This window comes from Protopterus annectens, chromosome 6.part0 (genome assembly GCF_019279795.1).
Source record: "Protopterus annectens isolate FY-2018-M chromosome 6.part0, PAN1.0, whole genome shotgun sequence".
Taxonomy (NCBI): domain Eukaryota; kingdom Metazoa; phylum Chordata; order Ceratodontiformes; family Protopteridae; genus Protopterus; species Protopterus annectens.
In genome coordinates this window covers 1626323925-1626337297 of record NC_056737.1, presented here as the reverse complement: position 1 = coordinate 1626337297, position 13373 = coordinate 1626323925, and the positions used below count along the sequence as shown (strand labels likewise).

At 42.8% G+C, this 13373-nt stretch overlaps 1 protein-coding gene across 1 annotated transcript in view; it reads right to left on the bottom strand.

Moving 5' to 3' along the window:
• Positions 1-13373, bottom strand: part of DNAH7 (dynein axonemal heavy chain 7) — a 4771155-nt gene that overhangs the window by 2044659 nt on the left and 2713123 nt on the right. The window lies entirely within an intron of this gene.

Sequence of the window (13373 nt, the reverse complement as noted above, 5' to 3'; positions counted from 1 at the left end):
AAGTTCTGGAAGATAGGGTAAAATCTTAGCGATAGCTTTACAAGGGTAGAAACAAGTAAAATAACGGATGAATAAATTATCAAGACTTTCCAATAAGCACTATATATCAAAAACTATAAGACTTAGCTGAGAGCTGGCTTGAACGCTGCTTTGTGGCTATGCAGAAACAAGATCTGAGGTAACAGGGAGAAGGATATTATGGGTAAAAGCTTAGCTTGAAAGTTTTTGGCTGGCGCGAGCTTGGTATAAGGCCGACTCGGTTCCAAGGACGGAACTGATAACCCATCAGTGATGAATGAAATGAAGATTAACAACATCAGATTCTAGACATTCTGTGAATATCTGGACAGTTGAGAGGTATGACCTACTCTATGATAAGAAAAAAAATATGTATTAGTTTGGGTTCCCTATTGAAATGTTGGCACTCGAAATGCCAAGTTCCAACAAGCCAAAAACAAAGGACAGAAAACACAGGAGAGGGTTGAGCTCCCTTGCACCTCCCACAGACAACTCAGAGATTGCCATACCTTGGAGAAAAGGGAATATTCTGAGAAATTACATCTCGGACTTAGTATATTTAAGTCTGATCTTTTAGCCATTCACTCTCTGTGTTTTGAGACTCGCTCTAGTGGATCCCAAAATTTCAATTGGTTACCATTAGTATGAACAACTTTATATAGTTTGTCTGCCTTTTTGGTACTGATGGCTGAGAATCAGGAGCATTGCAGGCATCATTACAAGAATTATCCCCAAGGCTCGCAGAATGGGAGGAATGTGTGCCCTATATAGGGCTTCTTGATTAAATAAATCATAATATCTGCTCAATTCAGGGGGAACATCCACCTGTTCCCAAACAATCACATCCTTTATCATAGGAAGTTACTAGGCTAGTGGTCCTGAAGCCCTTACAAGCCTAACCAAGAATTTAGCCCATGTTTCAACAAGTCAGCACCCTATGCCACTGTCCAGCAGAGAGACAGGTGGAATCCCAGGGGTGTATTTTCTGTTCCGCATCCAGTTATCCAGGTTGCGCTTATTTAATGAGATGGAGAGGGAGTCTATTCCACAAAAGGGGGGGAGTGTCTGGGACACAAATCTGTCCCAGCAACAAGCCCTATTGATGTCACAGACCAAGTTGAGGTCATAGGTGCGGGTTACTCGAGTGGAGCTTGACTTGTGGATATGCAGCAGTCTCATCAGGGCAGGGTCTGTGATTGCTTTGTATGCCAGACAGAGGTCACCTCTGAGGAGTCTGCAGGAGACTGAGTAGAGGGATAGGGCTTTTAGCCTATCTGTGTAGGGTAGATGTTTGAGGCCCTGGATTCTCTGGGTGAGGAACCTCTGTGGTCTCACAAGCTGCTGAATGTGCTTTGTGAGGTACATGCCAAAAGGGGAATTGGACTCAATAATGGGTTTTATAAGGGAAAAATATAGGGATGTTATAACCACCTTGTCTCAGGATGAGATACCCTTACTAATGAGGTGGGCCCTGTAGAATGCTTTTTGTACAACAGAGGCAATATGGTGGTCAAAAGTCAGTTTGCTATCAACCTGCATTTTACCTGATTTTGGCCTAGCACTCAAGTGTGGGGTCATTTATTGCACTGTTGTGATTATTTTGCTGCCTGTGTATCTCTGCTACCTTTAAACTACAACAAAAAGAAAAAAAAAAAATCTTGCTTTTTTCCCACTTTCTGAAAGTTAAGAAAGTTCAGTTACAGATTTGCTGTTCTGAACTGTTTGGAAGTTTCTAGAAGGCCAGTGCTTGCTTGGGCTAAAGGGAAGTCTCTGTGTTCACCAGTGTCCCTGGAGGAGTGGTTACTACCTTGAAGCTGTAGTTTTATTGGCCATTTTGGGTCAATTCTAAACTCCTTGATTTATCTCTCTTAAAACCCTACAACTCTCTTTTTGCGCGGTTTGAGCACTGAGCAGCGTCGGGCAGCGCCGCCTAAACAGGTTTAAAACTATTCCAGACTCCACAAAGTCTGCTCTTCACATTTTCCCTTAGAACTGCTCAAACTCTCAATGTACTCACTCTATTCTCTTTCTAAAGCCCTGCACTTGCTCAGCTCTTATAAGGAAACACTAACTAACTAAAGCACTACACCCTCCTTGACTTCTCATAAGTATTAGACTCCCGATTGGTCCTTCCTGATCAAGTGAAAATTCAGTTCCCTTCCCTAATCTGATCAGTAAAAAAAACAGTTCCCTATACTAATCTGGTATGTCCAAGGGTCAGTTTCAAGGTTACTCTCCAGTCCAGCTGGTGAATCTGGGAATTTTGAGGCAATGTTACAATTGCCTTATGTACCAGACCTCTCAACCGTCACGAATTACTCGGTTTTTACCGAGTTTTGGGGTCCATGAAGGGGTGCCACGATTCCCGAGTGGCACCCCTTCATTTCCGATTTTTTTGCTTTTATTTTTTTATTTTTTTTTAGTTTTCGCACTGTCGGAGCTGACGTCATCACGTGCGCGATGACGTCAGCTCCGTCTGCACTACCAGCCAGTCGGAACTGAGCTCAAAGAGCTCACATCATCATTTCCGGCTGGTGGGAAGTGCTTTGTTTGAAAAAGCTGCCGTTTGAGACGCTTATGCTGGCTGGATTTTGTTTTGCTTATTTCAACTGCTGCGATGCCATTTTGGACAGAAACTGGCTGCAAGAGTGTGTTGGACAGAAGTATCTTATTCTGTACTGCGAGTGATGACGAGAGGGTATGGACAGAGCTGCGAGGAGGACTTTGTATATGCTGCCTTGTTTTTGGGAGAGGGACGGACGTTGTATATGCTGACGTTTGCAAGTAGGTAAGGAACAAAGGGTGTGTGTGTGTGTGTGTGTATGTGTGTGTGTGTATATATACTTGTGTTTAAGCCATCACACTGCAACTAGTTAAGTAATAACCATTTAGATTCTTGATTACTCTATTCACATTTGGTAAGTGTCCATAAGAAACAGTGTTCAATGATTTCACATTAGAAACTGCTTCTACGTTTGCCAGACATTGTAAGTATATAAAGCTTTGAGTTGATCAGAGCAGTTTATCAGGCTTCTGATGTATCTTTGTGAAAAACAAGATTTGTATTAGATTCATCAGTGTGTCACATATATACAGAAACAGAACTGAAAAATACTGATGACTTTAACACATTAATGTTTCAGTCCATGAGATCAAGTTGTCAGTGAAATGTATCTGTGTACTGGAAGCAGATGCACATGTTCTTGAATTATCTGACATTTGTCAACACCATTAAAGTGAATAGCAGCATTTAAAAAGTACATGTTTTTTTTTTTTATGCTTTGCTGCTTTGATTCATTAAGGGGACAGCACAAAGGTGTATTGAACACCTCTGTGACTAATGTGCCAATTTTGAATGGTTGGATTAGTTCAACAGCACACTAATTGGTAGAAATCCCCCCTGTACAGAGATCTTGGAGATGATCATATTTAAGTTTGGGGCACAAGTGATGGGTATTATCTCACAAAAGAAAAACACAATTTTTCTAATTCTGTGAACCGAATTTCAGACTGGTTGTTTTCATCCAAAATAGGGTACATATTAGTATTCACTGCACAGTTTTCTTAGAGACTTCATTTGTTCACGTTATCGGTTTCAGTGCAGAAACAACTGCAACTGAAAGTATTATAATTACAACTCATTCTAACATTCTTCTGTTTGATTGCTTTTCAATTGATTGTATGCATTTTCATGTACTTTTAGTGTCATATTCAGTGATAAGGAATATACTTACTTGATTGTATGCATTTTCATGTACTTTTAGTGGCATATTCAGTGATAAGGAATATACTTACTGAAGCAAAGTAAGCAATGTTAATATATCAATTGTCTTTAAATGATTTGTGAACTCAGTGTTTGCCATAGCTGAGGAGACATATATCTTTTTCTGAATTTTATTGACCCTGCCTGGTCTGGAGATAATTAAATAAGGAGGACTTGAGTGTGTCAGTGGTGGGGGTGGGGTTTGCAGCCCACCTGTATAAAATGTAGTTTTAAAATGCATTTTTTTCCTCTGGTTAAGTTTCTGTCAATGGAGAATCACACTGACTTGTTTGTGTGTTGCTTTGGAAAAAAATACAGTTATGATCTACATTTATGCAGTGTCATCATGGCATAGCTCTCTAATGACATTTCAGAAGGCATGTGTTGTTACCTGCAATGTGGTCATAACTTCCACAGCTTCTTTCTCCTGAAACAAAAGCTATTTTTTCTCTAACTTTTTAGTAATGTAGTAGATAGAAACCTTGTAGATTTACAGCTTAGTAGTCAATATCACTTAAGTTTCTTCATTGACGTATCAATTGTATGTTGACTACAAATCCTTTATAAAAGAGTACATCTGGCTATATCCATAAGAATCATGAAACAGTATACTTTAATATGCTATTTTTAGCAGCTAAATTATATATTTTTTTCTGAATACTCTTTGCACTTTTTAGGTAGTACAAAGGGTATAATAAAATCTAATTAGTATTTAAAAATTGTGCACAGTGATTGTACAGAGCAATCAGCATACCTATGATAAATCAAGCATGACACATGGGAAAAAGAGTGGCATAATGAAACAATATTAGCAGTCCAGGAAACTATGACTTGACCTACTTAGTTTCTGTATTTTTTGAGAAATACTTAAAAATAACAAGTACAACTGCATTAAACAGGTACATAGCAATTAGATTTTAGTACCCAGGGAGAAATAGCCAGATAATGGGACATTGGTATGGCTGCAGGGGGGCTCTGGTGCCATATTTTGGTTGTCTGTTCTTTAGTTTGCATTTAAAATGAGGTATCCCACAGTTCCATTGGAATGGGCGTGGTTACATAATTATGCATGCAAATTTTATGTTGATCAGCGTACAGATCTGTACCTATTTTTCATGGGCCTTGTCCAGATTTTTGATGTTTCCAGGTTGAGAGGTATGTTATGTACACAGACAACCCTCTCCTCCTTCCAACAAACTCTAATACATGTGAGAGATGCAGTTACACAGCCAAACTGGAGGCAGAGCTCTCTCAACCTAAGACTGGCACAGTCAGTCAGGAGGAAAAGGTAACCACCCACACCACAAATCCAGTCTCACACAGACCTATTGCATCTGCATACCCAACACAAACACACAAAAACATACTCGGAGGCTCTAAATAAAAATCTACCTAAACAGCAAAGACCTCCTAAGCAGATATCCAAGCAACAGCCACCCCTCAACAATACCCACAAATCACATATCTCACAAAATCAGTGTGCCTCACAGTCACAGCCCATAAGGCCAAACAACACACCAAATACACTTGTTATAGGGGACTCTATTGTCCGGCACACTGACGTCCCACTCACCAGACTGAACAAAGAGAAGGTCACTGTAAGCTGCCTGTTGGGTGCCAGGATCCACCACACAATGCAAGCACTCAGGTCACTCCAAAGCAAGTACAAGTATGACTCCATCATTGTCCATGCTGGTGTGAATGACCTGAGACGTACCTCCCTGGACTACATGAAAAGAGACATAGAGGAGCTCTCTGACCATGTAGCCCAGGCTGGTATGTCCCTGACCTTGAGTAGCATCCTGCCCTCACCAAGAATGATGCCGCAGTATAAAGACAAAATGATCAGTTTCAACAAGTGGCTAAAGTATTGGTGTCATTCAAAGGGGATCCAGTGTCTGTCAGCCTGGGATAACATGCTCGATAAGCCACGTTGCTTCGCTAGGGACGGCTTGCACCTGTCACCCTTAGGCTTTCATATACTGGCCAAGGCTCTTGCCACCCGCATAGTGCCTTTTTTAGGCAAGGCTCAAAAGACAAACCCACCTCCATAGACAACCCAAAGATAAAAATCTAAAGGTAATGCTACTCAATGCCAGAAGTCTAAACCTCAAGATGCACGCACTCGAGACTCTCCTCAGTATGGAGAAAATCGATGTCTGTGCAGTAACAGAAACCTGGTTCAAGGCTCCTGAGAGCACCCCAGCACTACCAGGTTATAACTCATACCATGCGTTTCGGCCCCAAAACTCGGACTGAAGCACAAAAGGAGGGGGAGTATCTATATTCATCAAAGATACCTATACCTCCAGGTTAGTGGCACTGCACGAAGCATCAGAAACCATCCATGTGCAACTAACAGTGGGCAAAACTGCCTTTCAGTTTGTAGCCTGCTACAGAACACCCTCCCTATTATAGGAACCCCACTTGGCATTCCTGAGAACACTGGAGAATATGAAGGTCTCTCCAAACACTATGTTATTGGGTGAGTTCAACTACCCAAACATTGACTGGGAAAACTACTCAAGCCCAAACACCCTCGCCCAACGGTTCCTTGAATTTATAAACTCTAACGCAATGGAACAACTGGTCACCACTCCCACAAGAGGGAACAACATATTGGACCTGGTCATCACCAACATGGGGACTCTATGTTCCACACCAGAGGTAAACCCCTCATTGGTAAGATCAGACCATACACAAATTTCCCTGGACATCCATATCCCGTCCCCACCCCCAGCCAAGGAAATCACTGTAAAGAATTTCTCAAAAGCCAACTTTGCACTTCTCAAGACTGAGGTGGAATCCTTCAAAGCCCCTGGGCCAGAGGATAATGCAGCTCAATCCGCAGAATCCTTTACAAATGCATTCTATGAGCACCTGCAGGAATGCATGGATCGTGCTATCCCAAATAAAACCAAGACTCACTCCTCCAAAAACAGGAGACTGGTCTGGTGGACCCCGGCCATAAATAAGCTATACAACAGGAGGAGGAAGCTACTACATGACAGAGCAAAATCCCAAAAAGGGAAGGCATCTCTGATCAGTATTAGCAAGAAACTTCGATCCCTCATAAAATCATCAAAGGCCAGTTTCGAAAGAAAAATTGCCCTAGACACTAAAGATAATCACAAGGCCTTCTTCAGTTATGTCAGAAACATGGGCGGAAATTCCCAGATATGCTCTGAATTGTTGCATAACGGTACAAAATATACTTAAGCTACAGACATAACCAACATCCTGGCAGACAGATTCAGCGCAAACTTCTTCCCCCCCAAAGGAGCAAATGCCTATCCCAACTGAATGTAACCTCCCTGACATCACAGATGCACAGGTGAAAGCTGCCCTCTCCAAAGCAAAAAAACACAGCATCTATGGGACCGGACGGTGTCCCAGGCTGCATCTTACATGAGCTCCAAGAAGAACTGAACCCTCACATTAAGTCACTGTTCAAACTTAGCCTTACTACAGGATATGTACCCAAAGAATGGCGTACAGCTACAGTGGTCCCACTCCACAAAGGTGGTGCCACAACAGACACCGGAAACTATCGCCCCATAGGCCTGACTAATCTGGTCTGTAAAGCTATGGAGCGTATTATCATGGAACTCATAAACAAAGACATTGGGAGCTTCCAGACACTAGACCTTACCCAATTCGGCTTTGTTAAGGGCAGATCTTGCCTCTTAAACCTAGTTGATTTCTTTGAAACAGTTACCAAAGCCATAGATGAGGGCAAGGTAGTCCACACAGCCTACCTGGACCTCGCAAAAGCCTTCAACACAATACCCCACTCGGGCATCATAAATAAGCTTACCAGCTTAAATATCAACCCCTATATCACAAGATGGGTTGCAAACTTGCTCAGAAATAGAACCCACATGGTCAGAATCGCAGGTGCCATGTCCGAATCCAAACCAGTTACAAGTGGCATCCCACAGGGCTCAGTTCTGGGACCTCTCTTGTTCGGTATATACTTCTCTGAGGTTCAGGCTAACACGGGGGGATTATGGCTGACTAAGTTCGCAGATGACTGCAAACTGGGGGCCATAATCGAATCTCCAGCTGACACAAGCATCCTCCAAAAGGGTCTCACAGAGATGGATGCTTGGTGCCAGAGCCACGGCCTCAAGCTAAATGCTAAAAGTGCATAGTCATCCCCTTTGGGAAAAACAAGGTGCCCACAAATTACCACATAGGTGGTAATCCATTAAGTACAGAAGAAGTAATTAGAGATTTGGGGACCAACGTAGATAGTAATCTCTCCTTTGATAATCACGCTGCCAAAGTGGTTAGAAAGACCTTCTATATAGCCCACCTTATCACGAAAGGGTTCGCATCTAGATCAAGAGAGGACATTGTTCCCGTCTACTCATCAGGCCCATAATTGAATACAATGCCCCTTTTGGGATGTACCTTACCCGACACCTGCAGCAACTGGAGAGACCCCAAAAGTACCTCACCAAGAGGATCATGGGTTACAAACAGATGTCCTATGCAGCTCAACTAAAGAAACTCCAGCTCTACTCAGTTGCTTACCGCCTACTCAGAGGCGATCTATGCCTGACGTACAAAGCCATGTCAAACCCAGAATTAATGGACATGCTCCACCTCAAAAAATCCAAGTCCCTTAGAGCTACATGCTCCAGGGACCTAAACCTCAGCACAAAAATAAATAGGACATGCTGGAGGGACAGATTAATTTCCCAAAGGCTCCCCTCACTCTGGAATAGAATCCCATTTCATGTTAGATGTAGCCCCTCGCTGACCCTCTTCAAGTGAAATTTGGACGCTTGGATGGGAAATCGCAAATTCACCCCTGGGATCTCTCCTGTGTCCCTGCTAGACAGAGGCACAGTAAACTAATCTTAAAAGGGTACCTTCTGTGACCTACTTTACAGAGGCACAGTAGGCTAATCTAATAGGGAGGCGGAAGCCAAATACACTCTGGCTAGGCTTATAAATGCCCTAGGGCAGATAGCTTAGTATCTACCTATGAACCTATGAACCTGGGTGTCCAAGTCCCTCATGACTGATTGTGTGTTTAGTTCCTTATTACCAATGTGATAATTTGTGGGGACATCATTTTCCCCAAAAGGGATGATGATGCGGCTTTTGCCATTCAGTTTGAGGCCATGCTTCTGCCACCAGTCATTTGTTTGGGTGAGATCCTATTGGAGGATGTCCACATTACTAAGGGAATTGAAGACAAAACCCAACTTGCAGTCATCTGCAAACTTGGTCAGCCACAGCACACTAGATATGGCCTGCACCTCTGCAAAGTATATCCCAAACAGCAGAGGCCCCAAGACCAATCCCTAGGGTACACCGCTTGTTATGGGTCTACTACATGAGGTGGCTTCTCCTATTTTGACTAGGTGGGTTCTACCAGTAAGCCAGTCTGCTACCTATCTGGTAACATACGGACTGATGCCTAGTCCAGACAGTTTATCTATTATACCTGAGTGGGGAATAGTATCGAAGGCCTTGGCTAGTTCAAGGTAGGCAGTGTGTACCATCTTCCCTCATCCATGGCCTTGGTGACTTTCTCAAAGAAGTCGACCAAATTTAACAGGCATGACCTCCCCTTGACAAAACCAAACTGTGTGGGATCATATATCTGGAGGTTGCCAATGTCCTTGTTGATGAGATCCATGATAATCTGCTCCATGGCCTTGCAGAAGAGGCTAGTTAGGCTGATGGTCTATAATTTCCTGGATCACTGGATGCTCCACCTTTGTGCAAAGTGATGACAGTAGCTGTCCTCCACTCGGCTGGGATGAAGCCGGTACTCAGGTTTTGGTTGAATAGGGTGCCTAATGGTGCTGCAAGTTCCTGCCTAAGTTTATGTAGGATGCAGCCTGGGATGTTATTGAGTCCCATGAAGGCTGTATTTTTTGCCTTTGAGAGGGCAGTGGTGACTTGCTCCCTAGAGATAAGGAGATGGGGGCAGTACTGGGGATGTCCTATTTTACTGATGGGGGACCGAGGAGTGAAGTTTTCATTGAACCCGTCTGCCAGCAGGTTGGCTATATCTACAGGGTTTGTGTATGTGGTGTCCATGACTGCCAGTTCTGAGCAGATCTGGGTGTTTCCCTTGAGAATGTGGACATATGTGAAGAAAGCCTTATAACTGTCTTTAGCAGATGTGGCCAGTTTGGACTTGAAGTTTGCTTTGGAGGATTTCACTAGTGCTCTTATTTACTTGTTCAGGCTAAGGAGAGATTGCTTCCAATCAGACATCTGCTCCTTCTTGGTCGTGGATAGCAATTTTTTCCTTTTATTATACAGTGTATTTATTGTAGATGCCCACCAGACAGGTTTACTCATCCTTGAGGAGGAGGATTTCATCCTGTCTGGTATTCCTGATTCCATGCAGCTATATAAATGCTCTTATAGTACTTTGGTGTAGATATGGACATTTGTGCCAGTTCCTGTGGAGGGGGAGGGGGCTGAGAAACTGTTTATACCTTCCCTCAGGAGGTTGTAATCAGCTTTGGAGGTTTTTTTGTTTGACCCTTGCTGGGGGGGGGGGGTCGAGGGAGATGGTGACTTCGAAAGTGACTACTTTGTGGTTGGATCTTACCAGGGATGATGATACTGTAGAGATGCTGCAGTAGTTACTCATGCTGGTTAATACCAAGTCCAAGATATTTTCACCTCTTGTTGGGGTGTCAACCAACTGGTACAAGGCATTTGCATTGAAGAAATCAAGGAATCTTTGGGTATTTGTGTTTTCACATGAGTATTTCTTCCAATCTATGGTTGGATAGTTAAAGTCGCCCAAGATCAGGGTAAAGGGTTGAATCTTGATAGATTCGTAGAGGTCCAGATAGGTGGAATGGGCATCTTGAGTCAGAGTTGGAGGCCTGTAGCTAGCTATGATTTGAATAGGGGTCTTGTCAATTGTTAACTGCACCTGGAGTGTTACCTGTGCATCATACTGTTTGACCAGCCTACAGGTGTGTATGTCTTTTATATATATTGCAACTTCACCTCCTTTTGTTTTGCTGCCCACGGTTTGGGGTCTGAATGAATGATAGGATGAGTAACCTGGTATGGCTGGGGTGCTCTCCGCAGCTTTAAACCAGGTTTCTGTGACTGCACAAATGTCAGCTTCTTCCAAGGTTAAGAATACTTGCAATGAGTGAAGTTTCATGTTTAGACTCCTAGCGTTTAGCAGCATGAACTTTAATTTACACATTTTGATGATATTTTCATGTTGGTAGTTTTGACCTCATGACATTGCCTAAAAAAGGCACTATGGGGGAGGCAAGAGCCTTTGCCAGGAGCCTGAAGCTTATGGGAGACAGATGCAGGCAGTCTCTGGCAAAGCACTGAGGCTTGTCAATCACGTCATCCCAGGCTATCAGGTATTGGATCCCCTTGGAATGACACCAGAAACTAAGCCAATTGTTAAAGCCAATCATTTTCTGTTTGTACTGAGGCATCATTCTGGGTGATGGCAGAATGCTGCTTTAAGGTTAGGAACATACCTGCCTGGGACACATATGCAGCGAGCTCGATCATATTTCTCTTCATATAGTCCAGTGAGGTACATCTCAAGTCATTTACTCCAACATGGACTATGACAGAGTCATAACAGTATCTGTTGAGAGCCTTGCGTGCACTGGTGATAAGGCGAACTCTGGCACCTGACAAACAGCTAACCGTGACTTTCGCCTTATCCAGCCTGGTGAGGGGCACATCTGTGTGTCTCACGATGGAGTCTCCTATGACTAATATGCTGGGTTTATGTTTAGGCCTTAGTGGCTGTGAGACTCGTGTGTGTGGACTATGTGTGGTGTATGGTGTGGAGGGCAGTGTTATTTCTGTGCGTTTATGCCTCGGCGGTCTCTTTTGTTTGGGTATGCTTTAGTTAAGGACCTCCACATATGTGGGGTGTGTTGTGTAAGTGCGGGTGGTGTTTTAGGTGTGGTGTTCGTGTTGCCAACCTTCTCAGTGCCAGATATACTGGTTTGTGGGGAACAGCGCAATGACACTAGGTGCTTGATGCAATTACATCTCTCACAAATTGTGTTCCTAGGTGGTAGTCTGGAGACAGTCTCAGAAAAGGAGAAAGTCTCCATTTGTACAGATTTAGACATACTATCCTAGAAAGTCAGGTCTTGGTTGATGAAACCCTCAGGTGACATAATCCTGTCTCTGTTCACATCACAATCATCAAAAAAAATATCCTTGGTGGAGGAAAGAAACAGAAGGAGGCTTCTGACACGCAGTATTGACAGTCTGCAACAGATTGCTGGCTAAGGTAAAAATCTCACTTTTACACACAGAAATCATCTCTCTGTTATCAGAATGATTATCTCTCCGTTTCTTTTTTCAAGGAATATACTTGGAGGCAGGCTGAGAAGGGAAAGCTGTACCATCCCAAGCAAGCATCTCTTTTCCCAGGCCACAATAAGAAGACCCTCCTGTGGTGTTCTCCAGTACCTAAAATGGATGTTTTTTTCCATGCCCACATTGGACACTGGAACAGCAGAAGAGGACATGTCTGAACCCTTTTACACAGTGGCCAGCAAGGCTATACCAAAGAGATTTGAGGAAATCAGTAAGTGATCTGAGGAAACAGCAATGGCCACTGCAGAGTCACTTACCATCAGCTGAGGTATTTACTGAGCCTGCACTGAAGGTAAGGGCTTGTGCTTTACTATTTTTCTCTTTTTAGGTACATTGGAAGAAGGAACAGCAGGACAGGAGTAAATACCCATGCTGCACCTGAAGAAGAAGCCTGATTGCCAGTAAGCTACACTTTTAGGGTCAGTCTGATAGTAAGCTGTCACTTAGTGCACAATAAGCAGTAGACACCCCCTCAAAACAGTCCACATTCCCTAACAGAAAAGGTACACAAGCAGCATACAACCATTCCCTGTCAAAATAGAGATACTTTCCCCAAAGTGAACTGGCTAATAAAAAATGAAAAAAAGTAAGTTGTTATAAAAACTACAAAAGCATTAACACCAAGCACACTTCATACAAATAAAATACACTTTCTGACTCATAAAAAAGTGAACTGCATAATAAAAAATGAAAAAAGTAAGTTGTTATAAATACTACATAAGCATTAATACTAAGCACACCGTACGAATAAAATACACTTTCTAACTCATAAAATCACTAAATTAGCTTAAAATTCCATTAAATAAACCCAAAAACCTAGGTAGACAAGTTATAACTAGAAAGTAGTTGTTACAGCTACAATAGTACTAATTGAGGAACATCTAGTGGCATTACTGAATAGCTGGTATTCTTAAGGCGATACACAATGATTTTGACAGCAAAGAGAAAAAAAATATATAAAATATGGAAGAAACATAAAAATAAGCATGGAAGGGCTCTCCAAAAGGGTCTTATCTGTCTGACAGGAAACTTCTGGCTAACTGCTGTTCCTGAGAGGCCTCAGAGCTGCATATGCATGAGGTGGCAAGAAAGTAGTGATGATTTTGCGTCACTCTGGCTGTTTATATAGCCCCCTCCAAAAAGGGCTAAGCCATTAAGTTGCTAGACTGACAGTGTGAGGGGAGATGAAAGTATTTGGAAGCTGGCTAGTTGCTATATCCTTTACAAGATA